Consider the following 12,925-nt stretch of genomic DNA (forward strand, 5'->3'; position numbering starts at 1 on the left):
CGAGATTTTGCTCTCTTATTAGAGCTCAGCCTGACCATGATTTGGAAAAGCATGATTTACTTGATATATTTTATAGTGGACTAACCATTGAGTCTAGGGCATACCTGGATAGTTGTGCTGGTTGTGTTTTCAGGAAAAGAACTCCAGAAGACGCTGAAGAATTATTGGCTAAAATAGGCCGGAATCATGATGATTGGTCTACACCTGAACCAACCCCGACACTAATAGTGAAGAAGAGGGGTATGATTAAATTAAATGATGAAGATATGAGGGAAGCCAAGAAGTCTCTTAAAGAGAAGGGTATTAAACCTGAAGACGTGAAGAATTTACCTCCTATAGAAGATTTATGTGAGATAACTCCCCCTTCATCCATGATTGAGGTACACTCTCTTCAATGCTTTACTAGGGAAGATATTCCGTATTCAAAACCTCCTGCTCAATGCTTAGATGAGTTTGATAATTATATTGTTAAGCAAGAAAACTTTAATATGAGAGTAGAGAGTCATTTAATGGAAAATTCTCGAGCTATTAGTGAATTGCATGGTATTGTGGAGAGAACCTCCAATGATGTTAAGATACTTGTTAAACATTTTCAAATGGTTCAAACTCAAATTGATCAACTTACTAAAGTGCAAAATGACTTGTTGGGAAATAATTCTAAAGAAAAACATGCTTATGAAGTAACAACTAGAGGTGGTGTTTCTACCCAGGATCCTCTATATCCTGAAGGGCATCCCAAAAGAGTTGAACAAGATTCTCAACTAACTAAAACTAGTGCTCCATCTAAGAAAAAGAAAAAGAAACATAAGAATGTTGTAGAATCCTCTGAACCTGTTAATGATCCTAATAGTATTTCTATTTCTGATGCTGAAACTGAAAGTGGTAATGAACATGATAAAGATAATGATAGGGATGATACTCCTGATAAAGAAGAGGTTGAAAAAGAACCTGAAAAGCATGCTAAAAATAAAAAGTACACTAAAGAAGATTTTATTACTGAGAAACATGGTAATGAAAGAGAACCTTGGGTTCAAAAGCAAATGCCTTTTCCTGCTAAGAAACTAAAATCAAAGGAGGAGGAACATTATAATAAATTTTGTGATTGGATGAAACCTTTATTTTTGCAAATCCCTTTGACTGATGCTATTAAATTGCCTCCTTATTCAAAGTATATGAAAGATATTGTTACTAACAAAAGGAAAATCCCCAATGAGGAAATTTCCACTATGCTCGCTAATTACTCCTTCAATGGTAAGATTCCAAAGAAGCTTGGAGACCCAGGTATACCGACTATTCCTTGTTCCATCAAGAATAATTATGTTAGAACTGCTCTATGTGATTTGGGAGCAGGTGTGAGTGTGATGCCTTTTTCTCTTTATAAGAGACTTGATTTAGATAAGTTGATACCAACTGATATATCTTTGCAAATGGCTGATAAATTTACTGCTATTCCTGTTGGTTTATGTGAAAATGTTCCTGTTCAAGTTACTCAACATTGCTTGATATTAACTGATTTTGTTGTATTGGAAATGCCTGAAGATGATAATATGTCCATTATTCTTGGAAGACCCTTTCTTAATACTGCAGGGGCTGTTATTGATTGCAATAAATGCATGGTTACTTTCAATGTTGATGATAAGGAACATACTGTCTATTTTCCCAAGAGGATTGATAAAGTATGTGGAGTCAATACAATTTTTAATGTGAAAACTATCAAAGTGGGATCCATTGATTGTCCTATATATGAGCCTAAAGAAGAATATCAAACTCTTGTGATTGGATCCATATCAATTCAATATAAGGTAACATGATTGATTTGAGGTTTATTTCTTCTTATGTCATATAAAATTTATTTGGTAGCAAGACTTGATCAACCTTGTTAACAAGTATATTTTAATGCATAAGAGAGCTAAACAACATTTCTTTCTTTCTTTCTCCCTCCATTTGTTTTACTACTGTAGCAACCTCTCCTTATCTTTATTTTATTGCATTGTTGTGCCAAGTAAAGTCTCTAGTAGAAGGTTGATGCTAGATTTGGATTTCTGCGCGAAAACAGATTTCTATCTGTCACGAATCTGGGCATATTTCTCTGTAGGTAACTCAGAAAAATCTTCCAATTTACGTGCGTGATCCTCAGATATGTACGCAACTTTCATTAGTTTTGAGTTTTCTGATTTGAGCAACGGAAGTACCATTTTAAAATTCGTCTTTACTGGCTGTTCTGTTTTGGCAGATTCTGTCTCTGTTTTTTGCATTGTCTCTTGTGGACTTTAAGTGAGGCTTTCTAGACGTGGAGAGTTGTAGCTAATGTTTTATTAAGTTCTTGCAATGTGTCACTACAGGGCCAAGGTGGATTAAAGTTTTTTGAGTACTAACCCCTCTAATGAAGTTTATGAGAAGTTTGGTGTGAAGGAAGTTTTCAAGGGTCAAGAGAGGAGGATGATATATGATCAAGAAGAGCCAAAAGCCTAAGCTTGGGGGGAGGTATACCGGCATCACTCATTCTTTGCATATTATGGTTGCTGGATACTTGTACATACTTGTTTAGTCTCTAGAGTGGTTTTCTAATGAGAGGGAGATGATATTTGGGGAAGTGCTGTCCAAAAACAGATTCTGGGCTGTTACCAAAAAAATTCGTACGCACAGCCAGAACGTTATTTTGAGCTGCCAATTTTTGAGCATGTTCCCCAGGTTGTTATCTAACTTTCATTAGTTGAACACTTTTTGGTCTGAGCAATGGAAGATTTTTGTTAATTTCGATTTCTGTACTGCTGTCAGGATTTGGCAGATTTCTGTCATCCTGCTTTTCTGTGTTTCTGTTAGTTTGCATTCTTTTGTTTTCGCTTTGTTTCTTTCCTAAAACACAAAAAGACCAAAAATATTTCTGTTGTTTCTCTTCATCATTTGTTTATTTGGATCTTTGCCCTTAGTTTGCTTTATTTGCTATCGTTGGTTTGTTATGAGAAAACCCAAAAAGATTTTGCTTTGTTTGCTTGTTTTCTTTCGTTCTTGTTTCCAATTCGAAAACACCAAAAATATTTGCTGTTCTTCTTTGGTTTGTAAATTTCATCATGAGTTCAATGGTCTTCGGTGGCTGGAGCGTGGTTTTCATTTCATATTATCCAAGCTACACAAGTGAAAAGGCAATAATGACGATCTACGACAATCTGATTGTGGTGAGAGGCTGGTATGAACTCTATTTGTTTTCATTTTTGTACATATACTCATCCATGTGAGCATGCTTAGTTGGTTCATGTGAGGTATATGTTATTTGAGAAAGTCTAGTAGTTCATGATCTCTCATGTTTAGCTCCAATTTATTAATATGAATAGCATGTCATGGATGTTCGCTTGCATTGTTTTATTCATAAGTAAGTATGGCATTGTGGTATCCTCCTCTGAATAATTCATTTATATCGACTTGGCACATGCTCACGCATGCATATGACTGAACAAAAATTCAATTAAGCCTCGATGATTTATATTGCTTCAGAGTTCTTGCATCACTTTTATGCCTCCGTTAATTTATTTTGCCGCAAGCATGATTATGACAGTTACTGCTCTCTTGATTTGTCGCTCCCTAGTCTTTTGCTAGCCTTCACTTGTACTGAGCGGGATCGCCGCTCGTGCTTCCAAACACCTGAAAACCAAGTTGTTCCAAAGTGTCCACCATAAATACCTATGCATGGCATTTCAAACCATTCCAAGTAAATTCTCATGCGCTACCTTTAAAAACTTTCAAAATGCTTCTCAATTTGTGTTAATGTTTCATAGCTCATGAGGAAGTATGTGGTGTTTAGCTTTCAACCTTGTCATTTACTTTTGACGGACTCTCATATGGACTAGTGGCACATCCGCTTATCCAATAATTTTGCAATAAGAGCTGGCAATGGGATTCCCAGTCCCGAATTAATTAACTTAAATAGACACTCCTCCATGGTTTGTGATTGTTGGACGACACCCGAAGGATTCGGTTAGCCATGGCTTGTGTAAGCAAAGGTTGGGTGGAGTGTCATCATCATAATAAAACTTAAATAAAAAGGCACTCCTTCATGGTTTGTGACTGTTGGCAGGCACCCGAGGATTCGGTTAGCCATGGTTTGTGTAAGAAAGGTTGGAAGGAGTGCCACATAAACATGCAAATAATTCATGGGAGCCGCTCTTGGGAGTCCGGTTGATGAGGTAGTTAGTGTACCCATTACCATTCGTTGACAACAACAAACACCTCTCAAAATAATTTTACTCCTGCTTTACAAATGAAAAGCTCTAGCGCATGTTAATCCCTGCTTCCCTCTGCGAAGGGTCAATCTTTTACTTTTATGTTGTGTCTCCATTCTTTCTTTGAGCACTATCTTGAGAGCACGACTGTCATTCTTAGTATAATATGCTTGTCTCAAAATATGATTGATTGTGGTATAACTTTGATGCTTTTATCTTTGACAATCACTACTTCTAGTCTTTCTATGAACTCCAGAGGTGCCTCAGCATTTATGTTTTGCCGACCAAATACGGGCAAGCGAGATACCACTTTATCATATTCTCTTATGAACATTGCAATCCTGCATAAATACATGATTCATGATTGATGGCGTGTAACTCACACGTTCGTTGGGAACCCCAAGAGGAAGGTATGATGCGCACAGTAGCAAGTTTTCCCTCAGAAAGAAACCAAGGTTTAATCGAACCAGGAGGAGCCAAGAAGCACGTTGAAGGTTGATGGTGGCGAAATATGATGCGGCGCAACAACAGGGATTCCGGCACCAACGTGGAACCTGCACAACACAATCCAAGAACTTTGCCCCAACGAAACAGTGAGGTTGTCAATCTCACCGGCTTGCTGTAACAAAGGATTAACCGTATTGTGTGGAAGATGATTGTTTGCAAGAAAACAGTAAAACAAGTATTGCAGTAGATTGTATGCTATGTAAAGAATAGGACCGGGGTCCACAGTTCACTAGAGGTGTCTCTCCCATAAGATAAAAGCATGTTGGGTGAACAAATTACAGTCGGGCAATTGACAAATAGAGAAGCGCATAACAATGCATATACATGATATGATAAATATAGTGAGATTTAATCCGGGCATTACGACAAAGTACATAGACCGCCATCCAACTGCATCTATGCCTAAAAAGTCCACCTTCAGGTTATCATCCGAACCCCATTCAGTATTAAGTTGCTAAGCAACAGACAATTGCATTAAGTATGGTGCGTAATTTAATCGACAACTACATCCTTAGACATAGAATCAATGTTTTATCCCTAGTGGCAACAACACATCACAACCTTAGAACTTTCACACCGTCCCAGTGTGTCAATGAAGGCATGAACCCACTATCGAGCATAAATACTCCCTCTTGGAGTTAAGAGTACAAACTTGGCCAGAGCCTCTACTAATAACGGAGAGCATGCAAGATCATAAACAACACATAAACAATAGATTGATAATCACCATAACATAGCATTCTCTATCCATCGGATCCCGACAAACACAACATATAGTATTACAGATAGATGATCTTGATCATGTTAGGCAGCTCACAAGATCCAACAATGAAGCACAACAAGGAGAAGACGACCATCTAGCTACTGCTATGGACCCATGGTCCAGGGGTGAACTACTCACTCATCACTCCGGAGGCGATCATGGCGATGAAGAGTCCTCCGGGAGATGAATCCCCTCTCCGGCAGGGTGCCGGAGGCGATCTCCTGAATCCCCCGAGATGGGATTCGCGGCGGCGGTGTCTCTGGAAGGTTTTCCGTATCGTGGCTCTCGGTACTGGGGGTTTTGCGTCGGGGGCTTTAAGTAGGCGGAAGGGCAGGTCAAGAAGCGGCGCGAGGGGCCCACACCACAGGCCGGCGCGGCCAGGGCCTGGGCCGCGCCGCCCTATGGTGTGGCCACCTCGTGGCCCCACTTCCTTCCCTCTTCGGTCTTCTGGAAGCTCCGTGCAAAAATAGGACCCTGGGCGAAGATTTCGTCCAATTCCGAGAATATTTCCTTACTAGGATTTCTGAAACCTAAAACAGCAGAAACAAAGAATCGGCTCTTCGGCATCTTGTTAATAGGTTAGTTCCAGAAAATGCATAAATATGACATATAATGTGCATAAAACATGTAGGTATCATCAATAAAGTAGCATGGAACATAAGAAATTATCGATACGTTGGAGACGTATCAGCATCCCCAAGCTTAGTTCTGCTCGTTCCAAGGGTAAAACGATAACAAAGATAATTTCTGAAGTGACATGCCATCATAATCTTGATCATACTATTTGTAAACATATGTAATGAATGCAGCGATCAAAACAAAGGTAATGACATGAGTAAACAAGTGAATCATATAGCAAAGACTTTTCATGAATAGTACTTCAAGACAAGCATCAATAAGTCTTGCATAAGAGTTAACTCATAAAGCAATAAATCAAAGTAAAGGTGTTGAAGCAACAAAAAGGAAGATTAAGTTTCAGCGGTTGCTTTCAACTTATAACATGTATATCTCATGGATATTGTCAACATAAAGTAATATAACAAGTGCAATATGCAAGTATGTAGGAATCAATACACAGTTCACACAAGTGTTTGCTTCTTAAGGTGGAGGGAGATAGGTAAACTGACTCAACAATAAAAGTAAAAGAATAGTCCTTCAAAGAGGAAAGCATCGATTGCTGTATTTGTGCTAGAGCTTTTATTTTGAAAACATGAAACAATTTTGTCAACGGTAGTAATAAAGCATATGAGTTATGTAAATTATATCTTACAAGTTGCAAGCCTCATGCATAGTATACTAATAGTGCCCGCACCTCGTCCTACTTAGCTTGGACTACCGGATCTTTGCATGCCATGTTTCAACCAAGTGTCACAAAGGGGTACCTCCATGCCGCCTGTACAAAGGTCTAAGGAGAATGCTCGCATTTTGGATTTCTCGCTTTTGATTATTCTCAACTTAGACATCCATACCGGGACAACATGGACAACAGATAATGGACTCCTCTTAAATGCATAAGCATGTAGCAATGATTATTATTCTCATATGAGATTGAGGATATATGTCCAAAACTGAAACTTCAACCATGATTCATGGCTTTAGTTAGCGGCCCAATGTTCTTCTCTACCAATTTTGCATGCTCCAACCACTAAAATGATAGATCCTTCAGACAAGACGGACATGCATAGAAACTCACATGATATTCAACAATAGTTGATGGCGTTCCCCAGAAGCATGGTTATCGCACAACAAGCAACTTAATAAAAGATAAAGTGCATAAGTACATATTCAATACTACAATAGTTTTTAAGGCTATTTTGTCCCATGAGCTATATATTGCAAAGGTGAATGATGGAATTTTAAAGGTAGCACTCAAGCAATTTACTTTGGAATGGCGGAGAAATACCACGTAGTAGGTAGGTATGGTGGACACAAATGGCATAGTAGTTGGCTCAAGGATTTTGGATGCATGAGAAGTATTCCCTCTCGATACAAGGTTTAGGCTAGCAAGGTTATTTGAAGCAAACTCAAGGATGAACATGTGCAGCAAAACTCACATAAAAGACATATTGTAAACATTATAAGACTCTACACCGTCTTCCTTGTTGTTCAAAACTCAATACTAGATATTATCTAGACCTTAGAGAGACCAAATATGCAAATCAAATTTTAGCAAGCTCTATGTATTTCTTCATTAATGGGTGCAAAGTATATGATGCAAGAGCTTAAACATGAGCACAACAATTTCCAAGTATCACATTATCCAAGACATTTTAGAATTACTACATGTAGCATTTTCCAATTCCAACCATATAACAATTTAACGAAGAAGAAACTTCGCCTTGAACATTATGAGTAAAGCCTAAGGACATATTTGTCCATATGCAACAGCGGAGCGTGTCTCTCTCCCGCAAAGTGAATGCTAGGATCCATTTTATTCAAACAAAAACAAAAACAAAAACAAACCGACGCTCCAAGTAAAGAACACAAGATGTGATTGAATAAAAATATAGTTTCAGGGGAGGAACCTGATGATATTGTCGATGAAGAAGGGGATGCCTTGGGCATCCCCAAGCTTAGACGCTTGAGTCTTCTTAAAATATGCAGGGGTGAACCACGGGGGCATCCCCAAGTTTAGAGCTTTCACTCCTCTTGATCATAGTATATCATTCTCCTCTCTTGACCCTTGAAAACTTCCTTCACACCAAACTTCAAGCAAACTCATTAGAGGGTTAGTGCACAATTAATAATTCACACATTCAGAGGTGACACAAACATTCTTTACACTTCTGGACATTGCATAAAGCTACTGGACATTAATGGATCAAAGAAATGAATCCAACATAGCAAAAGAGGCAATGCGAAATAAAAGGCAGAATCTGTCAAAAACAGAACAGTCCGTAAAGACGAATTTAAAGCTGGCACCAGACTTGCTCAAATGGAAAAACTCAAAACTAATGAAAGTTGCGTACATATCTGAGGATCACTCTCGTAAATTGGCAGATTTTTTCGAATTTTCTACAGAGAACTGTGCCCAGATTCGTGACAGACAGCAATGCTGTTTCTGCGCAGCGATCCCAAATATAACATCAACTTTGACATAGAAACTTTACTTGGCACAAAAACATGATAAGGAGAGGTTGCTACAGTAGTAAACAACTTCCAAGACTCAACAAAACAAAAAATTGCTGTAGTAAAAACATGGGTTGTCTCCCATAAGCGCTTTTCTTTAACGCCTTTCAGCTAGGCGCAGAAAGTGCAAATCAAGTATTATCAAGAGATGAAACATCAACATTATAACCAGGGGTGTTGGAAGTTTTCTCAATAATGCATGTTATCTCGTCTATGTAAGTTTCAGAGGGTCCTTTTTCATTATTCTTAGGCTTGCTATTCTCATCAAACAAATTTTCAGGAACAAGCCAACCATAGTTATTTTCTAGAGCTTCATGCATTCCTAGGAGTTTACAAGGTATTGTTGTCTTAACCTCCCCACCATCATTAATATCATTAGTGTACTTTACTCTCTCCATGTCCATCTTTTCAAGGAGACTAACAAAATTGGTGTAAGAACCAAGCATTTTATATTTAGCAAAGACTTTTCTAGCCTCTCTTGCTACACCACCAAATTCTTTAAGAAGGGTTTCTAAAACAAAGTCTTTCTTCTCTCCTTCCTCCATATCACCAAGTGTGAGAAACATGTGTTGGATTATAGGATTTAGATTAACAAATTTAATTTCCAGCATGTGTACTAAAGAAGCAACAGCAATTTCATAAGTAGGAGCAAGTTCTACCAAGTGTCTATCTTCAAAATCTTCAGCGGTGCTAACATGAGTGAAAAATTCTTCTATATTATCTCTTCCAATTATAGACCCTCGGCCTACCGGTATGTCTTTTAGAGTGTACTTAGGAGGAAACATGATGCAATAAGCAAAAAGTAAACTAGGCGAACAAAGTAAAGACAAGTAACTAATTTTTTTTTTGTGTTTTTGATATAGAGAGCAAGACAGTAAATAAAGTAAAACTAGCAACTAATTTTTTTGTGTTTTGTTTAGGTGCAGCAAACAAAGTAGTAAATAAAATAAAGCAAGACAAAAACAAAGTAAAGAGATTGAGAAGTGGAGACTCCCCTTGCAGCGTGTCTTGATCTCCCCGGCAACGGCGCCAGAAAAAGAGCTTGATGGCGTGTAACTCACACGTTCGTTGGGAACCCCAAGAGGAAGGTATGGTGCGCACAGTAGCAAGTTTTCCCTCAGAAAGAAACCAAGGTTTAATCGAACCAGGAGGAGCCAAGAAGCACGTTGAAGGTTGATGGTGGCGAAATGTGATGCGGCGCAACAACAGGGATTCCGGCGCCAACGTGGAACCTGCACAACACAATCCAAGTACTTTGCCCCAACGAAACAGTGAGGTTGTCAATCTCACCGGCTTGCTGTAACAAAGGATTAACCGTATTGTGTGGAAGATGATTGTTTGCAAGAAAACAGTAAAACAAGTATTGGCAAAGATTGTATGCTATGTAAAGAATAGGACCGGGGTCCACAGTTCACTAGAGGTGTCTCTCCCATAAGATAAAAGCATGTTGGGTGAACAAATTACAGTCGGGCAATTGACAAATAGAGAAGGGCATAACAATGCATATACATGATATGATAAATATAGTGAGATTTAATCCGGGCATTACGACAAAGTACATAGACCACCATCCAACTGCATCTATGCCTAAAAAGTCCACCTTCAGGTTATCATCCGAACCCCATTCAGTATTAAGTTGCTAAGCAACAGACAATTGCATTAAGTATGGTGCGTAATGTAATCGACAACTACATCCTTAGACATAGAATCAATGTTTTATCCCTAGTGGCAACAGCACATCACAACCTTAGAACTTTCTGTCACTGTCCCAGGTGTCAATGAAGGCATGAACCCACTATCGAGCATAAATACTCCCTCTTGGAGTTAAGAGTACAAACTTGGCCAGAGCCTCTACTAATAACGGAGAGCATGCAAGATCATAAACAACACATAAACAATAGATTGATAATCACCATAACATAGCATTCTCTATCCATCGGATCCCGACAAACACAACATATAGTATTACAGATAGATGATCTTGATCATGTTAGGCAGCTCACAAGATCCAACAATGAAGCACAACAAGGAGAAGACGACCATCTAGCTACTGCTATGGACCCATGTTCCAGGGGTGAACTACTCACTCATCACTCCGGAGGCGATCATGGCGATGAAGAGTCCTCCGGGAGATGAATCCCCTCTCCGGCAGGGTGCTGGAGGCGATCTCCTGAATCCCCCGAGATGGGATACGCGGCGACGGTGTCTCTGGAAGGTTTTCCGTATCGTGGCTCTCGGTACTGGGGGTTTCGCGTCGGGGGCTTTAAGTAGGCGGAAGGGTAGGTCAAGAGGCGGCGCGAGGGGCCCACACCACAGGCCGGCGCGGCCAGGGCTTGGGCCGCGCCGCCCTATGGTGTGGCCACCTCGTGGCCCCACTTCCTTCCCTCTTCGGTCTTCTGGAAGCTCCGTGCAAAAATAGGACCCTGGGCGAAGATTTCGTCCAATTCCGAGAATATTTCCTTACTAGGATTTCTGAAACCAAAAACAGCAGAAAACAGCAACTGGCTCTTCGGCATCTTGTTAATAGGTTAGTTCCAGAAAATGCATAAATATGACATATAATGTGCATAAAACATGTAGGTATCATCAATAAAGTAGCATGGAACATAAGAAATTATCGATACGTTGGAGACGTATCAATGATGCTTATTATTAATTGTTGGTACTTCTCTATGATTGACATAGCTGTTGGATGATCTTATTTGCATGTATCTTATTATGAACTGCTTAAGTATTAGCCATAGCATGAGAATATATACATCATATGAGCAAATGTGTTCGTGAAAGTTCTTTTATCGCTCAGTTGTTAACTGAATTGCTTGAGGACAAGCAATAAGCTAAGCTTGGGGGGAGTTGATACGTCCAAAACGTATCTACTTTCCCGAACACTTTTGCTATTGTTTTGCCTCTAATTTGTGTATTTTGGATACAACTAACACGGACTAACGCCTGTTTGTTCGCGAAGCCTTTCTGGTGTCTCGTATTTGTGCAGAAATCCAACTTTCGGGAAAATCCTCGGAATTTATGCAGAAGGCCCTATTTTACCAGAATACTGACGGAGCCAGAAGGACAAGTGAGGTGGAGGCCCGAGGGCCCCACACCATAAGGCGGCGCGGCCTAGGGGGGGCCCGCGCGGCCCTATGGTGTGGCCCCCTCGGCCGGCCTCCGACGCCCTCCTTCGGACTACTTATCGGGTTCGACCTAAAAACGCACGGAGGGAAGTCGAAGTCGCCAGAAACCCTCCAGAGAGCCGCCACATCGCGAAACTCCGTCGCGGGAGCCAGAAGTCTCCGTTCTGGCACTCCGCCGGGACGGGGAATTGGAGGAGATCTTCACCGCCATCACCGCCAACGCCTCTCCATCGACCAGCCATGTTTCCCCCATCCATGTGTGAGTAATTCCCCCGCTGTAGGCTGAAGGGGATGGTAGGGATTGGATGAGATTGGTCATGTAATAGTCATAAGATTGTTAGGGCATAGTGCCTAGTATCCGTAGATGTCACTTTTATGATATTGTTGCAACTTGTTATGCTTAATGCTTGTCACTAGGGCCCAAGTGCCATGATCTCAGATCTGAACATGTTATTGATTCATGAAGATATTCGTTGTTTATGATCTTACCTGCAAGTTGTATACACATGTCGCTGTCCGGAACCAATGGCCCCGAAGTGACAGAAATCGGGACAACCGGAGGGAATGGTAGCGATGTGAGGATCACATGTGTTCACGGAGTGTTAATGCTTTGCTCCGGTACTCTATTAAAAGGAGTACCTTAATATCCAGTAGTTTCCCTAGAGGCCCGGCTGCCACCGGCTGGTAGGACAAAAGATGTTGTGCAAGTTTCTCATTGCGAGCACGTACGACTATATACGGAACACATGCCTATTGATTGATTAGTACTTGGATACCGTTTTATTATTATCTGCAAATGCCCCTGCTTTGATTGTTACATGAGTTTCTCTCATCCATGCAACGCCCGTTAATCCGTCCCTGTGCCTACAGTATTTTAATCCTGCTGTTTACTATAATCACTACTGCTGTCTTTATTTCACCGCTGCTGTTATTTCACTATTCCTACTGCCATAAAACTGTTACCACTGATAAACTCTTGCGAGCAAGTCTGTTTCCAGGTGCGCAGCTGAATTGACAACTCCGCTGTTAAGGCTTACAAGTATTCTTTGTCTCCCCTTGTGTCGAATCAATAAATTGGGTAATACTTCCCTCGAAGACTATTGCGATCCCCTATACTTGTGGATCATCAATGACCCACAAGTATAGGGGATTGCAATAGTTTTTTAGGGGAGTAAAAC

The sequence above is a fragment of the Lolium perenne genome, chromosome 5 (assembly GCF_019359855.2).
Source record: "Lolium perenne isolate Kyuss_39 chromosome 5, Kyuss_2.0, whole genome shotgun sequence".
In the NCBI taxonomy this organism is placed as follows: domain Eukaryota; kingdom Viridiplantae; phylum Streptophyta; class Magnoliopsida; order Poales; family Poaceae; genus Lolium; species Lolium perenne.